Source organism: Mustela erminea, chromosome 8, assembly GCF_009829155.1.
Source record: "Mustela erminea isolate mMusErm1 chromosome 8, mMusErm1.Pri, whole genome shotgun sequence".
NCBI classification, from domain to species: domain Eukaryota; kingdom Metazoa; phylum Chordata; class Mammalia; order Carnivora; family Mustelidae; genus Mustela; species Mustela erminea.
In genome coordinates, this window is record NC_045621.1 from 23,588,609 (window position 1) to 23,614,847 (window position 26,239).

General features: G+C 37.7%; 1 long non-coding RNA gene across 5 annotated transcripts in view; it reads left to right on the forward strand.

Annotated features, from left to right (window-relative positions):
- Positions 1-303: 303 nt before the first annotated feature.
- Positions 304-26,239, forward strand: part of LOC116597249 — a 35,107-nt gene continuing 9,171 nt past the window's right edge. The window contains exons 1-4 of one of the 5 annotated variants that reach the window (XR_004288521.1): positions 304-670; positions 1,114-1,171; positions 1,519-1,583; positions 17,792-17,875. This is a non-coding gene — a long non-coding RNA (uncharacterized LOC116597249). Of the gene's footprint in view, positions 1,172-1,433; positions 1,584-17,791; positions 17,876-18,153; positions 18,911-26,239 lie in introns of those variants that run through there. The other 4 variants (XR_004288522.1, XR_004288523.1, XR_004288520.1 and 1 more) reach the window with 4 other exon arrangements.

Here is a 26,239-nt window from a genome sequence, read left to right on the forward strand (position 1 = left end):
ACTAACAATAATGCCCCGTATTCAAGAGGGATTTCATTTACTTTCAGATACCACAGGTTAATTTCTAAAAATGTGTTGCCTTTATTTTAAAACCATTGTGCCAATGTAGCTCAGTCTCTTCATAATTGAAAGGAAAGCATTTTAATTGAAAGGTGATCTTTAGGGACGCCTGGGTGGCTCAGTTGGTTGGACGACTGCCTTCGGCTCAGGTCATGATCCTGGAGTCCCGGGATCGAGTCCCGCATCGGGCTCCCAGCTCCATGGGGAGTCTGCTTCTCTCTCTGACCTTCTCCTCATTCATGCTCTCTCTCACTGTCTCTCACTCAGGTAAATAAATAAAATCTTTAAAAAAAAAAAAAAAAGAAAGGTGATCTTTATTCTTAGATTTAAACAGCCATGGCCACTGACTGTCCAGCTTTGGGTTATCTCCAAATCAAAAAAGAAAAGAAAGCTTAGTTGAATTAAGTAACGTAAATTGGCACAGTTGCTTGTCTACGTTATTTGTTTTAATACTTCTCTGCAAATGGTAATGATCATTTTCTTGGGAGAGCTTAAGTCTAGGATAGCAGGTTCAAATGCCTCCGGGGCCAGGCCTGTAAGTACCTTCTGGAGTTGCTGGAGTTGGTGGGAAGAAGACTTGGCAGGAGACGCTGGTGTACTCTACTCAAAGGTATTTCCATGCTCTCTTCGCTTTTTAAAGTGGTGGGTTCCTCAAACAAAACCATTTGCCTCCCTAACATTTGAGGCAGAGGGGCTAAATTAAACTGAATATACAACAGTGGGTCTCCAGTGGCCTCTGCAGAAAGCAGGCACAGGAATGGGAATGACTGGATTAGTTTGCTAATGTAAATTCTAATTCACAGTTGGAAATTTAACTCTGTAGGCCCAGGAACCCATACTTTTATGTGCAGACCAGTGTATATTTCTAAGAATGTATTGCTAAAAATATATGAAGGATCATTAAAGTCAGTTGCACGTTTCAAAAATGACCCAGAAATGATAACAAGTGACTGAAGAGGTAGTGTTTACTGAAATGGGAGGTCAGAGGAGAGGCAATCCTGGTGTTTAATACTGGTTTGTTTTACACATTCTATTATATTTGTTCTCTTTGAGCTTTGCTTTTGTAAAATTCAGACAGAGTGTGCAGTGGAGTTCAAGGAAAGGAAGTAATGTGAGTATATAGATTAATACAAATAAGTCCTCAATGGCGTGTTGCAATTTGTTTCTGTTTTTCCTGTCGGTATATTCCCACCTGTTGAAACGAGTGCTTCCTAAAAGATAAAATGCTTATGATTATCCTCTTCTAGCCAAGAGGCAGAAGTGGTATGAACTATGGGAAGATAAACTTCTCTTTACCATGATCTCAGGAGTTCTATCTGCCGGCAATTGTCTAAACTAAACTGTGCTTGTTTTCCTAATCTACTACTTTTCAGCGTGATTCTGTTCAGTAAAGAATGCATTTCAACTCGACTTTTTTTTCTACCTGACCTGTTTGTCTTGCTGTGGTTGTCTCTTCAGCTCTTCAGTTTGTCACTCTCAGACCGACCATGACCACCATCTAGCGTCCCCTCTCTCCTCTCCAGGTGAGTGTTAGCTCAACCCCTGTGTTGTTTCCTGTGCTGATTCCTAGATGGGGCTTGGAGATCCTGCAATGCTCAGACAGACCATGTGGTGAGCAGTGGCTCTTGGCAGCACGTGAGCCCAGGCAGATGGAGCAATTTCAGTGTCAAGAAGATTTGGGCAAGAAGAGTTAGCCAGCAGCCTAGGCAGAAGTCAGTGTGAAAGGGACTGTAGTTGTGGGCATGGGGATTCAGAACAAAGTCTAAGTATCAGCAGAGTGCTGGGGGCAGTAAGTCTGTCTTCCAGTCCTGGAGCAACTCCAGTCCTGAATGGGAACCAAGGTAGAAGCATCGGAGAGACAAGAATCCTCTCCCAGCGGCGGGAATAAGATGTTTAGTCTTAAGAGTTCTTAGATTCTTAATCTAAGAACCTAGTTTTCAAAAGCTGGGTTTAAGGTCAGAATGAGATTTGATTCTAAGATGGCTCTTGGGACTCGTGAAATCTTCCTCCTTAGCATCAAAGATATGTCCCAGAATCAGATACCACAAGTCAGAGAATTTAGTTGACCTGTTCAAGATCACAAGCTAATTAGCACTGGTGCCAAAATTAGATCCCAGGTTTTCAGTTCTAGACCAGGGCTCTTTATGCCATACCAGAAGTGCATAAAGAAATATTTAATTGTTTTTGACATATTCACTTGTCAATGTTGTTTCATAACTATAAAGAGAATTAATAATTAGGGACAGATTACTGGAGAGAAAATGAAGTAAGTCACAGGCGTATCTAGTAAAGATATACACAAATTTGTCTTGGATTTTCAGAAAGCCTCCAAATTGACTGATTTTTCTGATTATTATTTATATATCTCTATAAGTTGATCATAGATGGATTCATTATAGGTTATCAACAATCATACGATTTTCAGATTGGAAAATTCCATTATAAGCTAATTACTGAAAAATACATAATTCCATGTATCTATCTTACTATAAAATTTTCTTTTCTTTCATTCTCCAGACTTAGCATTTAAGACTTTTCTTGAGGGACACCTGGGTGGCTCAGTCAGTTAAGTGTCTTCCTTAGGCTCAGGTCATGATCCCTGGGTCCTGGGATTGAGCCCTGTATAAAGCTCCCTGCTCAGTGAAGACTCTGCTCCTTCTCTCCCTCTGCCCCTCTCCACCCTTGTGGTTTCTCTCTTTCTGTCAATAAATAAGTAAAATCTTAAAAAAAAAAAAAAGACAGTTCTTGAGATTTTATATTATCATGGTTTGAATGTTCCTGTCCTTGAATTGACCTAATAACCTAATTTGAAGGGAAAGTTTATACAGGTTAGATTCCTGTATTATTTGAAAATTCAGCCATAAATTCGAAGCTATTAGCACCCTATCCAGTCAAAATTTCGTTGATAGTTTTGCTTTCTGTTCTTGCTTTATATCCTTACAAGTTAGCACAGACCCCTCTTCATATTGGAAATCATTGTTTCACCATCATCTTGCAGAATTAGTATAAAAGGAAAAAAGAAACTCGTATTAACCAAAACACAAAAAACAAGTATATTTCAAAAATGTATCAACTAGGGCACCTGGGTAGCTCAGTGAGTTAAAGCCTCTGCCTTTGGCTCAGGTCATGATCCCAGGGTCCCGGGATCCAGCCCCACATAGGGCTCTCTGCTCCGCAGGGAGCCTGATTCCTCCTCTCTCTGCCTGCCTCTCTGCCTACTTGTGATCTCTCTGTCAAATAAATAAATAAAATCTTTTAAAAAAATGTATCAGCTGATGTTGCTTAAAGATGAACAAAAGTATTACAGCACAGTTGTTTTATTTATTATATATATATATATATTTATTTAAAATTTTTATTTGTTTATTTGACAGAGAGAGATCACAAGTAGGCAGAGAGGCAGGCAGGGGGCGGGGGGGTAGGGGGACGCAGGGGAAGCAGGCTCCAGGATGCGGGGCTTGATCCCAGGACCTGAGATCATGACCTGAGCCGAAGGCAGAGGCTTTAGCCCACTGAGCCACCCAGGAGCCCCAGCACAGTTGTTTTAGATATCCCAGGGTTTTGTTTGTTTCAAAAAGAATTGATTTTTTTTTTTTTTTTTAACATCAGCGTCATTGAGCTTTCTGACCACCATGGGTCGAGGACATTGACATTACAGTTTCATTTACTCCACAGAATCACACTGAAAACTTAAGGCAGGCAGTAAGGCGAGCAGAACACTGGGCTTCTGACACCAGGGGGCCTGGGGAAGATGCAGGTGTGGGGAATGGGAGGAGAATGGGCCAAGGCAGGAGAGATTTTTGAGTAAATTCCTGGCACTGACAGTATAGATTCAGGCAATGGAGAGTAACATGAGATTTTTATTTATTTTTTTATTTTACCAACCAAGGAAGCAGAAAGAGTGAAAAAATGAATGGCATGTCCAGGGATTGGGGAAAATATTTGGAAGAACTGGAAAGAGGAGAAAATATCATGTGGTATCTATAACAAGAGGCTACTCTCGCTCCTGAAAGCTTGATTCAAGACCTAGTATGTCCCCACAGACCATGAACCAGTTAGAGCTGCCCACCCCGGAGCCAGGATCGACTTTTAACAATGTCCCCTGGAAGACAGGACACACGTTGATGTTTGCGATATTTTGGGGAGCCTGTTTTTTGACATTAAAATCAATAAAATATACACTCAGACAGTATCAAAATTACTTAGGAAATTATTGTTTGAAATTTGAATTTCACATTTTAAACTATGGGAAAATGCTAGAAATCTTACCAAATATTAGCAATGCTTGTTCTGTCTCAATTTTCTTCTTAAGGCATGTTTAAGTACCAAGGTATTTATGAAGTATGCAAGCAGTCAAAGATTCCCATTAAGTGTTTTGTTTTAATGCATTGAAATGAATGATGGGCTTGCTTTTTAAATTGAAAATAGTACTCCTTTCCGGTTTTTGTTGTAATTGGATGCAGCATTTTTCTTTTACAACATTATTTTTTAAAAACGTGTGAACATAAAGCATTGAGATTGCTTTAAAAACTCTACTAACAGGCACCTGGGTGGCTCAGTCGTTAAGCGTCTGTCTGCCCTCCGCACGGGTCAGCATCCCAGGGTCCTGGAATCAAGTCCCGCATTAGGCTCCCTGCTCAGCGGGAAGCCTGCTTCTCCCACACCTACTCCCCCGGCTTGTGTTTCCCCCATCCCGCATCAAATAAAAAAAACAATAAAATCTTTAAAAAAAATTAAAAAAAAATACTCTACTAACATAGTAAGGTTCTCTTTGTTGATTTCAGTATAGGTTACATGGATGTGTTCAGTTTGGTGAAAATTAGTTGGGCTGCGTGGTCATGCTATATATATAATTCTGAACGTGCGTGCATGTGTCTGTATAATTCAGTTTCAATCATAAAAGAAATCTATACCAACAGAGCACACCTACTACCTTTAAAGAGGCAGTAGACTTGTGGGACTTTATACATAGTCCCAAAATGCTGAAATTACTCAAATTATTTGGGAAATGTCTCTGGTGGTGTATGGAGGGTTTCAAAACAGCCTTTTAGTGTTAATTTGCAACTCCCACAATGCCTCTATCATGCTTGCTGGGTTATAGTCCCACACACCTTATTTCATGTTGTTTTGTTTCGTTTAAATTTGTTCCATACCCAGCTTAACCCAATTATGCATTAGCCTTGGCTGCACATACTTTTTAATGTTGTTTAAAAAATTCAAATCTAGGGGCACCTGGGTGGCTCAGTGCGTTAAAGCCTCTGTCTTCAGCTCAGGTATTGATCTCAGGGTCCTGGGATCAAGCCCCGCATCGGGTTCTCTGCTTGGCGGAGAGCCTGCTTCCCCCCTCTCTGTCTCTGCCTGCCTCTCTGCCTACTTGCGATCTCTCTCTGTGTCACACAAATAAATAAAATCTTTAAAAAGAAAAATTCAAATCTATCACCCAAAACAAGGGTTTGCCATAGAAACAGATATTCAAAAATGGCAAGTTCCAAAAAATAGTTTCAGCAAGGTCCGTATAATGGGATAAATGTCAGTTTCCCTGATATCTGGTTTCAAGGAGTTTACATTGAGACCTTTATATTATTCTGATATATTTGATAAAGTATTCATTTCATTGTCTTGAAAATATATCAAATAGCCAAAGAAAGGGGAAATGCTAAATTCAAATTGTACCACTTTTCTTTAATTATACATGAAAACTTGAGTCAAAGGTAGAAACAGGGTAAAGCAGTTCACTATAAAAATGATAGAAGGTTCTAGGTCAAGTTGGCTATTGGAAATAAAGCCACTATCATGTTTCATCAAATATTAGGATTCAATGCCAAGGGTTTTCATTATATACATGGTGCAAAGTACTTTATAAATCACCATATTTGCTGACATTCAATTACATTCAGTCTTATTAATATGAACTGCAGAGTGTTTTTAGATGTCTACTGGCAGTAAAACCAGTCTTTTCATTACAAAAGCCTGGCATTCACGCATGGCCCCAAAGTTCACGTAACACCTTGAAACATCCAAGGTACAAATGCTAATTATTTTTAAATGTTTCACACTACAGACTATTACCTATGAACCTTAAAAATAAACACCTGTCCATATACAGTTAAATAAGGTAACAGACTTTGTACAAATCAGGTAGTGATTTTCCCAAGAAAATGTAGTCCTTCCCCATCTCTTTCTCTAGGATATTCATTTTGCACAATAATTTTTTTTTAAACTGAGTGCATTTGTAAAATAATCCCAAAGTCTCTAGGAGAGGAAGCACCTGTCTCTGTTTTTTTGTTTTTGTTTTTGTTTTTTTTAAAGATTCCATTCATTTATTTGACAGAGAGAAATCACAAGCAGATGGAGAGGCAGGCAGAGAGAGAGAGAGAGAGAGAGAGAGAGAGAGAGGGAAGCAGGCTCCCTGCTGAGCAGAGAGCCCGACGTGGGACTTGATCCCAGGACCCTGAGATCATGACCTGAGCCGAAGGCAGCGGCTTAACCCACTGAGCCACCCAGTCGCCCCACCTGTCTCTGTTTTTGTAGTGATAGTGCCTGAGGAGAACATGTCATGTTGAATGATCAGACTCAATGTTTTACCATTCTCACACGTCCAGGTAATGGAAACGCATCTTTTGTCTCTATTTTATATATTATTTCCCAACTGAAGAATCCTTACGATGCCTTTTAAATCAGAGGTTTGAAACACTGGGTGTATTGGAGTTACTTAAAAAAGCTATGGATTCCTGCAGCTTATCCTGCTATTTTGATGTCATGTTCTGTGGGATGCCTGGGAATGGTATTATTATTATTAAATATTATTTATTACGATTGTTATTATTACCATCATTATTATTGTTGTTATTATCGCCTGGCAATTCTAATAGGCAATCAAAAGTGAGAACCACTCTGAGATCATGGCTGTTAGGAGATGAAAAGCCTCTATGTAATTTTGTAAGTAGTAGAAGAGAGAAGAGATATTCTTGGAAGATATTTTTGAGGCTACCACACATTTTAAGGATGTTTATATGACCCAAATGATTTTTTGAGATTTACTTGCATGTATATATTATACTGAATATATACATGTCTATAGATATATACTGGGATATATGCATATATCTGTACATATATCCATATATACTGGAATGCATGTGTTATGCCCCATAGTTACATAGAAATAAATATTTTATTTGAATGCAATTTAAATATCAATTAGTTCAAAGCAAGGCATTTAAACCTTAAAAGTATTCTCTCAGGTATAAAAGCACCTTGATGAGAAATATTTATTTATGACCACAAGGGGGTGCTTAGGATCTGCAAATGGTGTAATTCAGAATTAAAGTAAAATTGGTAATTACATATGCAACTTGAAATAATTTGCTACCCATGAATTTTTCTTTTCCTGGAAATAAATGTTATGATTTATAGTGACAGTAACAGAAACTGCTTTCTATGCTGTCTGTATAATTTCTGCATGCCCACAATGCAGTAAAAGATTCTCTCTGTGGAAAATATTTTCCTGTAGAGATGTTACTTAAGTTTAAGTTTTCAAATTTTAATCCTTGGCTATTGTTATAGTACAGATTTGTTAAATACATTTTAGAGGGACATATAGAAATGTTTCCTACATCTAATTTTCAAAATATTTCTAATATCTAATTTATTTTCCATGAAAATATTATAGTTTTACTAGAATAAAAAAGTAACATTTATTTTTCTTAGGGCTATCAATGAAGCTGAATAGATTTAATTTCTTCATTTGTTTTCTAATTTATAAAACAGATTTGGAATGTGCTCAAAGTTGACAAATAGTCTTTTTTTTTTTTTTTTTTTTTGTAATTTTAAGAATTTGAGGAGATAGGGACACCTGGGCGGCTCAGTCTTTAAGCGTCTGCCTTCGGCTCAGGTCATGATCCCAGGGTCCTGGATCGATTCCTGCATCGGGCCCCTTGCTCGGTGGGAAGCCTGCTTCTCCCTCACCCACTCCCCCTGCCTATGTTCCCTCGCTCTCTCTCTCTCTGTCAAAAAATAAATAAAATCTTTAAAAAAAAGAAGAATTTGAGAAGATAAACATTTCACTTGGTTTGGACTTTAAGTATTTTTCAAAAGTTAACATTTTAATGAAAGAACATTCTAAAGTATAAACAGAAATCATCTATAGAATTTATACCAGTAAATGTTATGCACGCCTTTTACTCCGAGGCAAAAAGTGTCCGGATTTCATGAATAAAGAAGGTAAGTTTCTTGTTCTCAAGAAATGTACAGTTTAGTGAATGGTTAAGTCTTACTACAGTGGGAATTCAGAAATTTGTGATTCCCTCTCCGTTTCATCCTTTCCCCCAGGACCATTTTGTTATGCCTTAGGATTAAACAGCTTCCCATAGGAAGACTCAAAGTACCCTTCTTTGGAAGGTGAGCATCATGGTGAGCTTGTAAGGCTAGCATGAGTTATGACTTCCAAAAGGAGATATTTGACTCTTTTACAAAACAAAGCTGTAAGTAAAGCAGAGAAGCGCCTTTGAGCTAAACCATGAAAACACGATTTTAGTATTCCCAAAGCAGCTTGCTTATTTTGGAACAACTTCCTAGTTGCCCTGTCCTCCAGTGGTCCAGCAAGCTGTATCAGACTGAGTTCTTCATGAATGTGTTCAACTGCTTCCCGGTTGTAGCCCTCCAAAGACCCTCCTGTTGGAGATTTCAGCCCTCCATAGCCTCTCCCTTTTATGGAAACATTTATCTCCACTCCAAACTTTTCCATTTTTCATCACGTGCCCAATTGTGTGCAAATTCATTTAGGAGGATGTAGGCTGTTTTTACTCTGAGGTCCGTCTATGCTTCAGAAAATTAATAACTGTTAAAAGTCTTCAGAGATGAGACTAAATATAGTTATAAACAATGTCATTTAAATCAGGATTTTCTTGCTGCTGAGATTCTACAACTTTGACAAATAACCACATGAATTTTGGTCACTCTTGTCTGGGACTCTTAACTTGGGCTCAGGATTCTTATCACTGGGTCTCACTTACTGGCACCCTGTTACATGATATCAAATGATGACTTGCCTAGATGGCTAACCCCTTACTGTTGAGTCTTCTCAGCTAACCCCCACCCTTCTCCCCTCCAAAACCCTCAGTTTCTTTCTCAGAGTCCACAGTCTCCCATGGCTTGTCTCCCCCTCCAATTTCCCCCAACTCACGTCTCCTCTCCATCTCCCAACGTCCTCCATGTTATTCCTTATGCTCCACAAGTAGGTGAAACCATATGATAATTGAGTCTCTCTGCTTGACTTATTTCACTCTGCATAATCTCCTCCAGTACCGTCCATGTGAATATAAAAGTTGGGTATTCATCCTTTATGATGGAGGCATAACACTCCATACTGTATATGGATCATATCTTATTTATCCATTGGTCCGTTGAAGGTCATCTCAGTTCTTTCCACAGTCTGGCGACTGTGCCCATTGCTGCTATAAACATTGGGGTACAGATGGCTCTTCTTTTCACCACATCTATATCTTTGGGGTAAATACCCAGTAGTGCAATTGCAGGGTCATAGGGTAGCTCTATTTTTAATTTTTTGAGGAATTTCCACACAGTTTTCCAAAATGGCTGCACCAACTCGCATTCCCACCGACAGTGTAAGAAGGTTCCCCTTTCTCCACATCCTCTCCAACACCTGTTGTTTCCTGTCTTGTTGATTTTGGCCATTCTAACTAGTGTAAGGTGGTTATCTCAATGTGGTTTTGATTTGAATCTCCCTGGTGGCTAATGATGATGAACATTTTTTCATGTATCTGTTACTCAACTGTATGTCTTCTTTGGAGAAGTGTCTGTTCATGTCTTCTGCCCATTTTTTGACTTGATCATCTGTTTTGTGTGTGTTGAGTTTGAGGAGTTCTTTATAGATCTTGGATACCAACCCTTTGTCTGTAGCGTCATTTGCGAATATCTTCTCCCATTCCATGGGTTGCCTCTTTGTTTTGTTGACTGTTTCCTTTGCTGTGCAGAAGTTTTTGATCTTAATGAAGTCCCAAAAGTTCATTTTCACTTTTGTTTCCTTTGCCTCTGGAGAACATAACTCTTAAGATACCATTTCCAACTCCAAAAGCTTTTGCTTCACTAAGCTCTTACTATGCCTGTAAACACAGAATTTTCTTCTGTCCCAAGATCTGGAAGATTCCTCTCTGCTTATAGCTGTCTGATTCTTTGTTGCCCAGTTTTTGAGGCAGCTTTCCTTCATTGCTTTCTGGAGCTGATAGGCTTATCTTGGCGTCATTCCTGGGAGCAAGTGATAAATTAAAAGGACTCAGTTAGAACCCATCGTTTGAACTATGCCTGCTGCCTACATTTGATTTTATTAAGATGAGATTTGTTTTAAACTAGTGGATAACCCTGCAGATACTCACAACCAGTGAGTGAACCAAGATTAAGCTACACCTAAGTTTTTAGTGAATAAAAACTGACTGGATAGGAAACAAAAAAATACGAGGGCTTTTTAGTTAGTTTCTGTTATAGTTTAGGACAGATCCATGTGACCACAGAAAGAAATTTGGAAGATCAAAAATGTGAACAGAAAAATGAGATTGAGGGAAGAAATGAAGCTATTAACTCCACACACTAATTAGAATTGACCTCTGTGACTGGTGGGCCAGGAGAGTCTTAAGAAAACCCACAGGGAATAAATTTTGGTCTTCAACACCCCAGGATCTCTGAGTAATGGTTTGGGTTGACGTCCATGAAGTCAGAGTGAAATGACAGGAGAAAGTAGACTTTGGGGATCCCCAAGCAAGGTAAAAACTGGTCTAAAATTATGGAAATGGTTGAAGAGATTATATAACTCCTAGAATATGCAAGTCAAATGTGTCTTCAGGTAGCAAAAGCAGGGTTTTCTGCTGTATAGCAGCAATATCCCTACGTAGTTAATGACTTACACCTCCCATTCTTCACTGGATTTTCTATACCATAGTAAGTAAGTTTCTGAACTTTCATAATCGTGACTTCTTATGGTGTATATGATGGTCCAGGACTGACAAAGGACTGGAATAAGTAAAGAGCATAGTCGTGCTCTTTAATTGGCAGGTAAGATTGTGACCATGGTCAAATTCACTTCAGCAGGGACACGTGGGAATGTACCCATCTTTCACCACAGCCGACTCTACACCGTGGAAATATCCTGCATTTAAAAACATATATGGCAGAGTATTATTCATCTCAAATTTTTACAACAGACTTAAAGACAATCAGCTAATTTTCTTACTACTTGTGCAGTTGTAACAACTATGGTATCAGTAGGCTTAGCAAGTATAGTATGCTACTTCAGGTCAGATTTTATATTTTTTTAATAGTATCTGTTGACTAAGATGGATTGTTTTCTTCTAGGCCTGGATAATTTTTGCTGTCCTCTAGGTCTGTGTGAGCCCTTCATGACTTGTATAATAAAAAAGGCAATTAATCTCTACACCTTTTAATTAAAATTCCATATGTATGATTTACTTATTCAGGGACTTTAGACTTTCTCTCTTCTAAAGGATAGTTAATATAGAAAATGCATTAAGGGATTTACAATTACCATTTAAAACTCATTATTGGTAATGTTTAGCAGCAATATAGTAAAGTTATAAACACATCTATGTGCTTCTCTTAACTATCTTGCTTTGTGTAGTTGTCTGCCAAACAAGTTTCTCCAAATTTAACAAGGAAAATTTCATTGCTAATTAGATTTAGAAAAGACTCTGGAAACTAATGGAAAAAAATAAATTTAAGAGGAGGGGGTAATTAGTCCAAAATTATCCACGAAATCTTTACTGATGCCCTGAAAGGTTTATTTTCAATTTACTTTTTATAAGGTTTGTAAAACTGCTTTAAATAAGATATAAATGCATATGAAAATAATTGGTGGAAAAAGCATACAATGTAGTTCTTGTTTATGTAGAAAGAGCGTCCTTATAGTGTTTCACAGCTTAGAGAATTTACACTTACTACCACATATTTCAAAAATTTTTTATCAAAGTACTTGGAAAAATCAGCTTCTTTCTGATATGAGTAATCCCGCAATTCGACAGTAGATGGCACTATTGTCCTTTTCTAACAATGTGCCGCTTCCAGGCTGGCGGAGGCTCATGCTAGGGGCACATTTAGTTTCCTCCAAGGGTAGAGAAGAACTGCCATCCAAGAGTCAATCTTGAAAGTCCTTATTAATTTGAAATGACATCAAAGTTTCATTTTTTCGCTACTCTCTGTTTTAAAATATCCGTCATACCTTTGCTATTAACTGCTTCGTTAGGGTAGCCAGAAATTCTTTCATGTGTAATGATTTTTTTTTTTAACAATTTCAGTGCTTTCCAGAACAAAGTCTTCCATAAATGATGGTAAGGAAAATCTATCTCTTTATGATAAGGATAATAATACTCTTTATACCTCTTTGATATTTATTATCCCTTTTCAATAACATTACATGCATAACATGGCAATGGTCATAAAGGTTTGTCAACATGCTTTTCATTAATTAGATGCTCCACAGTAGCCTTTCCTAACAGATCGCTGAAATTGCCTCTCACCAGCTCTTTTGTCAATGGCAAATCCATTTACTGCTACTTTTTATCCAAAAACAAATAAAACGATAGCAATAACAACAAATAGAAACTTAGTCGTTACTTCCCTCCCTCCAACCCCCTCTCCCGCAATGGTTGTACTTTCTCTCTTGTCCAGTTTTGTACCAACTCAGCAGGTTCTAATGGATTAATAGCTCGAAAGGGGGGATGTTATTGACAGGCATAAATGGATTTCTAAGCATTTCTCTGAAACTCCTCGCTAATGTTCCTTTCACAGGAGCTGTTAAGCATGTGAATTCCTTCTTGGAACGTTTTGGTTTTGTTCCAATCAAAGAGATAGGGTTTGCCATCCTGGGATTTTCGTTTGACTTTAATCGTGGAGATCTAGTTTGCTTTCCTAGGATTTTCAGGGTTGATTGATGGTGTGAAATAATGCATCGATAAAAGAATAATTTGGAGAAAACCACAGGGAGATCATCTGTATTTTGTTTCATTTGCTGTTGTGCTTCTCGCTAGCTCAGAAAATTGATGGATGACAATTATATTTGGGCGTGCGTATATGTATATATAGTTTACTTCAACAGGCTTGAGATGCCTTTCATCTGCAAAAGACGTATTTTATGCCAACAATTTAGGTACAAAGAGTGTATCCTATGATTCCTCCATTCATTATACCTCTATTATGAGAGCCCCCCCCCCCAAAGAAGCTAACTTTTAAACATCTGATTGGCCAATCTCATATTTAAATAGAAATAATGTAAACTAAAGTGAAACATGTTTTCTAGGAATATGCAAAGACTTTGGACATCGTGTTCTGTTTAAAGGCCTAGAGCCTAGCATCATTCAACTCTACTCTTCTATAGGTCTTGCTCAATCAGGACCAAATTACTTGCTATCCTTTTTTATATTTAGGATTGGTAGTAGATGCCAAATAGCCTTGAGCTCGGTGTTGAATGCTTTAGCCTTATCAGTAACTGGAGCTATTTGAGACCAAATCATCTCCAATTTTGATCTCAGTTTGGCTCAAGTCTCTCAGGTTCAAGGCTTTGACCTCTCTGTTTTCATCAGAATCATATAAGACGTGACTTTTATCTCTTTAGGTGCTATGCTACAGGTAAACAGGGAGAAGTCCTTATGTGCTTTTTGGAGTCAAGGAATGTTCTTATTTTGCTTTGTGTTCCATGATTAGTATGATGCCTTTACAGGCTAGTGTGCTGCTCAACAAATATTTATTCAAGCTTTAAACAGGACAGATGGCTCTTGAAAAAGCCCCACACTTTGCTCTTCAAGTTTTAATCTATCAGTGGCTACCCACGTCAGTCTGTCTTCTGGGGACGGTATTGATTCTCTCTTCTACACTCTCTAAGGACCAAAAAGTTCTCTAAAAACAGTATTCTTCTCTATTTGATTTACACACATTTCTTTAAAAAATACCTAGAGATTTTTGTTGCTGGGTTGCATTTATTTTTGTTTTTGTTTTTGTGGGTGTGGAATTTTTTTTAAATTTTATTTTATTTTCTCAGTGTTCCAAGATTCATTGTTTGTGTACTACACCCAGTGCTCCATGCCATACATGCCCTCCTTAACACCCACCACCAGGCTCACCCATCGCCCCAACCCCTCTTCCCTCCAAAACCCTCAGTTTGTTCTCAGAGTCCACAATCTCTCATGGTTTGTCTTCTCCTCCGATTTCCCCCAATTCACTTACCCTTTCCTTCTCCTAATGTTGAAACTTCATCAAGACAATACGGAAGATTTGTTGAGAAGTACAGAAACTATGTGTGTGTGTGTGTGTGTGTGTGTGTGTGTGTAGTGTGTGTGTGATTTTTCATAAGCCATACACCCATAAGTGCAATCATAAAACCAAACTTAGAAATTGTGATCTAGTTATGTCCAGGCAATTTCAATCATTTCTGGGATTTCTCTTAGGCATTTGAGGTTTGAACTCAGTTTAACTTAGGATTTTACCTCCCTCTCTCCTTTCTGTCTGAATTTGATTTTTATATCATGGCGATTCCAGAGGCTCCTGGGGGATGGGTGTTAATCAGTTCTCTTCAGACCTCTAGTGAATTGTACAGCAGCTCTGTGCAGTTCTCAGGTGGCAAGTTCCTTCACGATGACATGGGCTGAAACAGCCTACGCCACATTTGCTGCTGAGAGAGAGGGCTGAAGCCTCTCTCCATTTGGTATCTCTTCCTTGGATCTGGGCGACATCCACCAGCTCTCTCTCTCTCTGTCATTCTCTCTGTTAATTGTGGTGCTTTCCTCGTGGACACTGGAAATGGACAGCCTCTCTCAAGTACTCCTCTGGGCTATGAATAAGTCACTGGGCCTACCTCAGGTTGTCCAGCTGTCCCTGTGGCCATCGTTGCTCTCCTGCTCTGTGACATGGTGGCATGTGTGAGAAGCTCTAGCTTCTAGGAGTTTCAGGGAGACAGTAAGTAATTCTTCTTTCCTCTTGGATTATCAACCTCATTTAGAGGCCTACTCTTCTCTCTATATCTCCTTGCTCGATTATCACACACTTGACCTGAAGGAGAAGATGACCCAGGACTTTTCAGACCAGCATGTCTGTTTCTTAGTAGTTTGGTTTCTCTTTTTCCCTCCGGTTTGGAAGCTCTTCTCTGATGGACAAGGTAGGCAAAAAGCAAAGCAAAACAAAACACATCCCTCAGTAGGTAATCTTCTAAATATTTTACATCCAGCCTGACTTTTTTAAAACTTAGAAGTTAAGACTTCACTCTAGGTTTTCTGATTTTCCCACTGACATCATCTGGCTCTGTTGGTCTTAAGGGTTAAAAGTGAGCAGAAGTGTAAGATAGAAAGGAGACGTCTGTTCATGCCTCACATATCACCCCCGTCCTAACACAAAATTGTGCACCCTAGAAGGAAGGGGCACTACCCACTTAAAAATAATGTATCATAACTCTATAAAGGATTATGATTTCCTTGTTACAGGTGAGAAGCTTGAGGCTTAGAAAGATACAGATGTTGTAACAACAAATGATAGAGAGGCATGATGGCCAGCGAAAATTGTAGCCATGAAACCAGAGAAATAGATTTCCTAATTCTGGCCTAGTTGTCTCCTGCCATCACTCCAGATCGACATCATCTGCTTCGACAAGCCGGGAGAGTCCACACGCTCATTTTGGATCATACGGATCCACATCAGAATGGCTATTTCCTTGTCTCAGCACTGATCTAATAAGTGCAAGTTCATCTTCTGTCTGGCATTCTTAGTATAGGTCAGGGTTTCTCAGCCTTGCCACTGTTGACATTTTGGACCAGATAATTTTTGACAAATTCAGATAATTTGGAGAGCTTTGAAGGACTGTCTTGTGTATTATAACAGCATCCTCGACCTTTATCTATTAGATGCCAGTAACATTCTTTCCAGTTACGACAATTGAACATGTCTCCAAATATGCTCAAATGTCCCCTGGGAGGCAAAATTGCCCATACCTCATTAAGAACTACTATATAGGTTTTTTATCTTCAATTCTGTTATCTGCTGTACTATACTTTACTGATCCAGTATTATTTCTATTCTTTACTCAAGACCCCAAAACTCTATGTAAATATTTGGGGCAGGTTTCAGTTTTTTAGGGCTTGAAGCTCGTATCATTTTGCAGTCTTTCCTTAAGAAAAAAAATACGGAATTATGAATAAAGTTAAGCATAAAAGTTCAAAATCATTTTGAATGAGAAAAAATTATAATAAGTCACAAATTTTTAAAACATGAAAAACACCACAAAGTCCAGGAAGAAATACAATGTATTTATTAAATAGCTGTTCATAACACTTCTTTTGGCCTGTATTTTTGGCTACTGAGTCTTTGATAACCTTCTTCCCATGATGAATTTTTAACCTTATTTTTTATAAAGGGAATAGATAATTTAAGTTTTCTCTATCACAGTCAAATTGACATTTGTTTGTTCTTACTGATATTTGAGAAAAGTTTATTTCAGCCTTGCAACATGCATATTATAATGCACAAAACATATGCTTTCACAAACAGGCATTTCTCTCTTTTCAGTTTCTGCTACAAGTTGGTGTTCAGGACAGGGTTTCTGATGAATTCTATTTCATGTGAAATAAAAAAAGAGACAAAACACAAAGAGTGTTTAATAGTAATTAATAATAGTAAATGTTGCATTATTGAATTGATTCTTGAGAGGAGGATGTTTCTGTTTTGGCTTGTCAGCCATGAGAATGGAATCTTTTGCTCCCAATTTTATAGGTTTGATTATTGGAAGGATCGTCCACAGATGTGCTTCCCAAGTCACACATTTCTGGGGTCCCTGGGTGGCTCAGTGGGTTAAGCCTCTGCCTTTGGCCCAGGCCACGGTCTTGGGGTCCTGGGATTGAGCCTCTCATTGGGCTCTCTGCTCAGCGGGGAGCCTGCTTCCCTCTCTGTCTCTGCCTGCCCCTCTGCCTATTGTGATCGCTCTTTCTCTGTCAAATAAACAAATAAAATCTTAAAAAAAAAATAAAGTCTCACATTTCAGACTTTTTTCCTCTTCCATGCTGCACGTTCTTTCAATTCTTGGTGCCATAGGACACATTCATATAGAAATAAAACCTCTACCTTTTCACTTTACTGTTAAGATCCTTGGTGAGTCAACAAGCGGATGCAGCAAACACAGTACACCAGAGAGGCTAGCAAGAACTTAATTATACACAGAAATGACTGTGAACCATGTAAACAGAGCCCACTTTACCCAGACTAAATATATTCTCAACTCACCTTGCCCTCAATAGGATCCCCCAAATACCAGCGGCCCCTGTAATACATCTTAAACAAGAGAGAAATATCACAAGTGGGATGTTAGAGTGGAAACAGATGGATTCATTGATGCTAAAGCATCTTATTTTTTTCTCCAAGTTTACAAAAATTCACTCCAATGAAAATAATTCCTCCGCTCTCTCTCAAGGCCTTGGAAGTGACATACAAATGAGAGGCCCTGAGACATGAAGTTCATTAGTTTAAGGCAAATGTATTTTAACTGTGGCTGCTGCCGTAGGGGAAGATGATGGGGGTTGGAGAGGACAGACTGAGGGGTTGGTGGAGGCAGACTGATCGTGTGTCACAGGAAACGAGAAGAGAAGAAAGAGTTCCTGTGTTCTAAAGCATTGAAGGGAATATGTTCCAGCAAGAATCAATGCAGAAATTTTACTTTTCCTCCTTGAAGACTGCAGACGTCCAGGAGGAAGCTATAGCAGCACAAAGACCTTGGGCAAGAACGAGATGGCTTTGTCCACAGAACAGGAAGAAGGTGATCTGGATTGAATAAAGGGTGGGACGGGTGGTCACCTTCCCCAACACAACCCCAAACCACCAAAGAAACAACTCTCTAAGTTGGAGTGCATGGGGAACGGTGAGGGGTGAGATAGAAAAGGGCTTAGTTTGTGAGAGTGGAAAGTAGAACAAGAACTGTTCTGTGTGTTTCATGCAATTATTATAACTACTTTTTAATTGTTTCTCTTTGCAATTGCCTGAATGTCTCTCTCCCCACCCCCACCAATTTCTATGTTGAAATCTTACCACTCAAAGGTGATTACATTAGTAGGTAGGTGTTTGAGAAGTGCTGGAATCATGAGAGTTGAGCCTTCGTGAATGGGATTAGTATTTTATGAAAGAGCCTTGAGAGAATACCCCTAGCCTCTTCTACCATGTGAGGCCACAGGGAGGAGGCACCAGCCATGGACCAGGAGGAGGGCCCTCATCAGAACACAGCCATGCTGGAGCCTTGATCTTGGACTTCGCAGGTTACTGAACTGGGAGAAGTAAATGTCTGTTGTTTAAAAACCACCCCGGCTCCGGTGTTTCATGACAGCAGCCTGATTGCACTAAGACTCTCTCTATGAATTCAATGTTTCAACCAAATGATTTTCTTTACCGGCAGTGATTTCTTTGCTTTCCCGTAAGTTTACATTCCTCAAGGTCAAAGTCAAAGTCAAAAGTCAAAAGTAGATCTTTCATGAAGCCTGATGAGTTCATCCTCTGAATTCCCCAGAGTATTTGGTTTGTTCTTCATGCGTCTGTTTTCTGCTGTTTTCTAATTGTTATTCTCTCGATTGATTGCTAGAGGGCAGGAGTCCTGGACACCTACCATGGATAATTTGTGTGCCTGGTAGCAAGTCTTGGTTTCAGAGTGTGTGCTCATGCTATGGTTGAATAAAAGAAGCACAGCCGTTCACTTTTCCAAGAAAACTCCAATTACCCCTAAACAGAGCTTTCTTCAACTTTGTTTCTCTAATGCTTAGCATACCACCAGGCATATAGAAGATGCTCAGAATAATTTTAAATAAATAAACAAGTTATCAGTATTATTATAATTTAACAGAAATATTGTATAAGGCTTAATTAAAAACAATAGTTAATATGGAGAGGGTAAAAGTAGTAGTGATTCACCGTACTTCTATGTTTTCCCATTTCATACAAATAAATTTTGTAAGTATAGAAGATGCTGGTAAAATGTGGGAATATTGATTTTATTGTTTTCTAGAGTTAATGGCTTCTGTTAAACACTTTAGAATTAAAGTTTAACTTGAAAATATTTTCTTAATATGAGATTGCATCTCAGCAATATTTCTTGTCCTATCTCTTCTTATCATTTATCTATTATTTAGGGTGAATAAATTGCTGTTGTTATTAAAAAATCAAAAGGACACTCTAATCACTAGGTCATGAGTTATATTAATACTGCATCTTGGCATAGAATGTGGGCACAATAATTTCATATCTTCATCTTTTCAGGTCTAACGTTTGGACTTACAACCAAAACCAATTCAAGATTGTCTTCTTTAAAAATAACAAACTATAACTGCCTGAATAATTTTGGCTTGAATTATTAATCACTTTCATGTGAATTTTTAGTGATTTTTTTTGTAGTTCATAATTTACCCTGCAATCATTAGTTTTGTTATACAAAAAACAGTATGGGCTCATGGGAGCAAAAGGACATTGTATTATTAGAAATAGCAACTGAGAACTTGGAAAGAAAGAAGAAAGAATGTCATTTGAACAGTGATAGCTCTTTGGGGGCTACTGGCATAATCAAAGGGCAGTGAAGCTGTTTTGTCTCATAGACTTACATAAACTCTGTAAGACTCTTACATATTCATTACAAGCGGATAGATTTATTGGGTACATTTAAGTGATTTAACATTGAAACAATCTCATGTGAAATCAGTATTTCGGTATTTTTTATATTCTCTGATTGGCCCAATGCCTAAAATTTCATCAGATTCTAATTCTAACAGGCTAGAAACTGATTTGTGGAAATGATACAAAGAATGATGTGGGGGAGAAACTACCTACGTTAAGCACATTTGAGTGCTTCTCTAAGCCTGAACAGAGGCTTTCTAATATGCCCAACTGTCTCTGACTAAGGATGGTTGAAGACTAAATTCAAGGATATTTCTTTCAAAGGATTTGGTGGGTTGAATTGGGTCCAGCTTCTTCAGTCCTTTCTTCAGTCCTTTATATGGCCTCATGGCAGGTGATTTTTTTTTACTTGATTTTTGGACTTTGGTTTGGATAGATTTGGGGGTTGGATTTTTTTTTTTTAAGATTTTATTTATTTATTTGACAGAGAGAGTGAGCACAGGCAGATAGAGTGGCAGGCAGAGGCAGAGGGAGAAGCAGGCTCCCTGCTGAGCAAGGAGCCCTATGTGGGACTCAATCCCAGGAGGCTGGGATCATGACCTGAGCCGAAGGCAGCTGCCCAACCAATTGAGCCACCCAGGTGTCCCGGGTTGGATTTTTGAGTTTTACTTTGACCAATGGGGATTTTATGAGGTATGACATTGTTATATGCCACTGTCACCCTATGGATAACCAATGCTGTGCCTGGGCTGGCCTTTGTAGCTCTTAGAAGGCATCTTTTATAGCATCCTCGGCAATTGCCATCAGGAAACTTTGTGAAAAAACTATACAAGTCCTGCTGCCACACAAAGAATTCATGGGGAGAGAAAGGGTGAAAAAGAGAGTGGACCTGGAATTCTGTTTTATTGGGATTGAGGGTGGGTGTGTAGGGTTTTGGGGCTCACTCTGTACTGGTGAATTTAAAACAGTTAGCATTAAAAGCACAGGAATAGATAAAAACAAGTGGTCAAATGGTCAGTTATTGAAACCAACCAAGAGCTCTAAAACAAAGGAGCCTTAGGGCAGGTGAACTGTCTGATTCTTTATCTGATCATGTGGCTGGTGATGTGTTTGTTGGAGACGGCCATCTTTGAAGTGGGTGCCTTGGCAATCGAAAGTTATGTCAGGTATGTACACGACAAAAAAGAGAAAATCCAACCATCAGGGTTTACACTACAAACATGTGCAAAGACCTGAAATGTGCTTGAGTGGTTGAATTTGCCCTCTTATGCTCTTTCTTTTTACGAAGAGAAAAACATGCTTTCTGTAGCATCTTGTCAAGGAGGATGAAAGACACCTGAAATATACTTGGATTCTACCCAAACTTTGGAGGCAAGCTTAAGTGAGCCAAGCATAGATCAAGTGAACCTCAACTGACTCACAAGTCCATAAGCAAGAAAGAAAGTCTTACCATTGTTTGCTTCTGAATTTTGGAGTGACTTGTAAGTCCTCAATTTTGTGACAATGGCCGACTGATAAAGAGTTCCAGATGTTCTGACAGCCCAGTAAGAGCTTGGGCTTCATTTTGGTAATGAGAAAAATGAGACATTAACTGATAAGTAATTTTTCTGAGCTCAGACAAAATCTCAGAAAGTAATGTGAGACCACCTGTGTCAACATTACTTTATTTTGAGCCATGAAATTTTAAATCAGCTCCAAACCAATAAACATCTTGGCTGTTTGCTTTAAAACATACTTGCAAATCATTTTTTTCTTCCCAGTTTTCTCATCTGGGTAAATAACTTGTCAGAATACCAGTTTGCTCACCTGAATAAAGAACTCATCTCTTAGAACACCAATTACTTCATTAAGACATACTTTAAAACTTTCATATCAGATTCTAAACTATTAAGGCACTAACTTTGTCCAGTTCTAACTAGATCCCCTGCCTTGAAAGACTCACCTTAAATGACTTGAGAAGACTCTAAAACTCTGTAATATTCTTCCCTATTGTCTTTCTTTGAAATATTGCTAAGATAACCAAGATGATAATATCCCTTGCTGAAGTAAATTTAATGCACTTAGCTTTGCTTTCAACAGCTTTGTTTTTGTTTTTGTTTTATTTATTTATTTATTTATTGGGTAGTCTTCATGTGAGAATTGACAGTTGATATAATTAGGGTTATTCTGTTGAGCATTAATTAATACATACATTAGTCAGAAGAGCAAAAACCTAGATATAAGATTATTGGCTTCCAATGCTCTTAGCTCCGCCATTAACTCACACTTTGATCAAAGCATCAGGCTGACATCTATGAAAGAAAGGAAGGAAGAGGATCGTCTTTGAAGTTTCCATACCGAAAACCATCATTTTAAGATTCTGAGATCAAACATACATAAAAAATTACTGGAACAATTTATTTGTTTGCTCTCAATCTCTCTTAAGTGCATAAACTGTAGCATAATTTAAATAGGATTTCTTATTGCTTTATTTTTGTCTGTAAGTGCCTTTAAAACACTGGTATAATTTATCCTTTAAATTAAAGGGTTTTTTGATTTTTATATCAATTAGTCTACATTAAAAGTCTGAATCTAAATATATTATTTTTCTGATACTAATTGTATTTTCCTAAAATGACAATACCTATTTCAAATTTACTGGTTTGCAATATTACCTAACCCAAATAGAAATTTTATCTCCCACTGAATGGCAAATAAAGATTGCCTTCTGCTAAAGAAATAGCACCTAGCTTAATGCCACCTTGTTTCATTGGTTTTTCAAAAGATATTTATTATTATTTTGCACACAATTTGGGCAGGTTCTTTATAGATTAGAGAAAACAAAATAAAATCTAGAATGATACTTTATGTAGACATGCTGATCGTGTGTAGAAGAGAGAGCAGTTTATCCTTAAAGGAGGAAACTGAAAGCTGTTGTGGGACCACAAAGTACAAAGTCTAGAGACATTTAAAATAAGCCAGTCTTACATGTGTTTGATTTACAGATAGTGAAATAGCAGATATTCATAATAATGATGCTTTATCAACTGGAAGCTAACTTAGAGTTTCAGCAAAATTCTTTATTTATTTAAGGATTCAGAGAAATGCACAATACCTTTTAGAAACAGTTATGTACCAAAATTTTGTTCTTTAACTTTCAGAGGTAGAGCATTACATGCCTGTAAAAATCTGAAGGTCCAGGGGCGCCTGGGTGGCTCAGTGGGTTAAAAGCCTCTGCCTTCAGCTCAGGTCATGATCCCAGAGTCCTGGGATCGAGCCCCGCATCAGGCTCTCTGCTCAGTGGGGAACCTGCTTTCCCCTCTCTCTGCCTGCCTCTCTGCCTACTTGTGATCTCTGTCTGTCAAATAAATAAATAAAATCTTAAAAAAAAAAAAATCTGAGGGTCCAAAATAGTAAAGCATTCAAGAGTTCCAGATAGCTGGGGTTTTATAATACTTAGCTTTTTGAAATATACTCTAATGTTTTCTGATTTGCTTTTTCTTAATTTAACACCAAACTTCATTAATCCAAGGTTTGAGTTATAGGATATATTCCTTGACTATTTTGTAAATAATTAATAGTTTCACACTGGCAAAAATAAAGCATTTTTAGTTCCATCACCAGGATTATTTCTATACCCTCCTCTTTTTCTTTCAAAACTCATTATTTCAAATATATCAGAAGGACCTAATATGTGATTCACTGAACAAAGGTTAACTCTAAATAGGAAAGTGTTCCACTTTTGATTTAATCTGGTTTTGGTGTGGAAATAAATTCAATTGAGAGAGATTTTTTTCTTCCAAGTCAAAAACTTTCATTTCTTATAAATAAGATATAGATTGATTACATTTTGTATTTTAGTTGCAATGACTCTGTGGCCCGAGCAGAAAATAGTATAGTTTTTTTGGTTGGATGTCACATTAGAAGGTAACTTTCAAGTCAGATGTTGCCGGCTTTCAATATTTTTGTCATTTTAACCACAATGTCTTTTCTGTGTGAATTAGTTAGGGTTTTTATATAACTTATTAGAAGCTTTTCAATAGTGAGTGCTCATACTTTTTTCTGCTTAACTTGGCCCATGAAGACGAATTATAAAAATGGATGAAAGAATAGGTAAATAGAAAATTTGTACTTTCAGATGATAGATGGGATGAATGAGAAAGGGAAGAAGTTGTATTTTTGAATTTACAAATGGAAATTTCCTACATGATGATGCTAGCTACATCAAAAGAGAAAAAATCCATCAATCAAAACCAGTGTTGATATATTTTGACATAATGCTGATTTATTTTTTTGACTTGTCTGTTTCAATTAACAATGGTTTGGGCAATTGATTTCTTTTTTGAACTTTCTACAATTATTAAATATTTTCTGACAGGCTGAATAATAACCTAATTAGCTCCAGTTCAGTAGCTCTATAGGTATACTGTTGAATTAGTTTGAGTGTAAATATATTTTAAAATAAATGAAACAGCATTCTAACTTCTACAAAATGAATCACTAATTCCCATTTTTGGATGGTGTCATACTATACGTTTTTCTTTTTATAACTATATTTTGTCCTTTTTTTAAACAAATACTGTTTGTGTGCACATATTTATTTAACTATCAAAATGAAATTATGTAGAAGTAATTCTGTTTTTAGCATATGACTACCAGAAAGAAAAATGGATCCTTCCTGTGGGCTCAGGAACTCAAGACAATGAGTTAATTAACTGAAACATTATAATTCACATTTCTAGTTTGTGATTAGATAATCAAATGTTTTCCTATATTTCCAGTGTGATGAAATCCAGGTTAAACTCAGTGTATTTGCTCATCAACTGTCATTTAATTTCACTAAATTTGGAGATGTTTATTTGAGAAGTGTGGGACTCTCACTTCCCCCCATCATCTGCTAGCGTATTTCCTTACTGAGGTTTTAGCTCTACTGGGAAGAATTATCTTCGATTTCAGAATAAGTATAAGTAGAAATAAAGGAATCATGCTAGTGAAATTTACTTTGGCGGGCACATACTTTGAGAACCAATGCCCCCAGGCATCCCATTCTTGCTTGCTCAATTCCCCAAGAAGTTGAAAGAGAAACTTGAGGGCTACAGAAATCTAGTGGGAGACATCTGGGAGTGCTTCAGAGGAAATTTGCTCTGCTTTTCCATTGCACCTGGTAGTCGAAATTTGGCAGATTGGCTAAGCCCCGGGAGGCACACCTGTCTTAGATTAGTCTATAAAAATAGTTAGTAATATATAGGATTTACTGAGCTCTTATAACGTTCCAGAAACTTTGCTATAGCTCCATGTAAATTATTTTATAATCCCATTTTATGGATGAGTCACTGAGACTCACAAGGGTTAAGTAACTTTTCCAGTGTCACCCTGCTGGTAAATGGTTGCTTCAGAGCTTGCATTATTTATGACTGTGCTGTAGTCACTAATATTCTCTTCTTGGTCTTGGGTTTTTCCTCAATATCTTGTGCATTTTGACACTGACAGGCATCAAATTCCAGTTCCAAAAGTTGTCTCTGTATCTTCATTTGTCACCCTTCATCTGCCAGGTGATGATGATGAAGCTCTAGCATAGACGAAAAAGTTCATGGTTTGGTTAAGAACATATACACCTATATTTTTGTTTAAAATTCAATAAAAATAATACTTAAAAATACATGAATGTATATTGTTTTTTCACTTTAAAGTTTGTATTATTTTACTTAACACTTCTGAAAATTTTACCTGGATAAGGTAATTCAAGTATTCCCTCTGTACTTAACATGCATCATTTCTTGAGCAAAAGCATTTTTTGTTTCATTGGTTTTTTTATTGGTGTTGCTTAGATCTCCAGGTCTTTAGGAAACGTAATCCAAAGCTGTTGAAATGCATTCTCTGTGTGTGGGTATATGTGTTTATAGACTGACCACTTCCACTTGTCTCTCCAGCAGATACCCCCAGGGCACTGTAAACAATAATCATTTTGGAGGTGGAATTAATGTCATTTTCTCACTTAGTGGGCAGTGTCATTGGACCCTTTTTGGGTTGTAATTAAAATTACAATGGGCATAGTTATCTACTGGGAAAAATTTCTGTGAATAGGTAGTAGCATTTGGGGCAGATTATCCAGAGATCAAGAGTTGATAAGGAGCTATCTTGAACATGCTGGTGACTTTATCAGCTACTTAATGATTGGCCGGAGAAAACTGGAAAGCACAGTACCAAACACCTGTTTACAACCAATTTTTGCATCGTTTACATCCAGATGTATTAAAGACAACCATTGGAAACTAGTTGAAAAATGTGTTACGGGAATTATTCTTATACTTCAGAGTCCATTAAAATTATCTGGGAAGGTGGTTACAACACAGATTACTGATCGCACCTCAGAGATTCTGATTCAGTAAGTCTGTTTTGGGACTTAGAATTTGCTTTTTTTTTCTTTTCTTTTTACGTTGAAATGAACTTCATTATTTTTTTCCATTTTATTTCATTTTATTTCTTTTCAGTGTCCCAGCATTCATTGTTTATGCACCACACCCAGTGCTCCATGCAATATGTGCCCTGC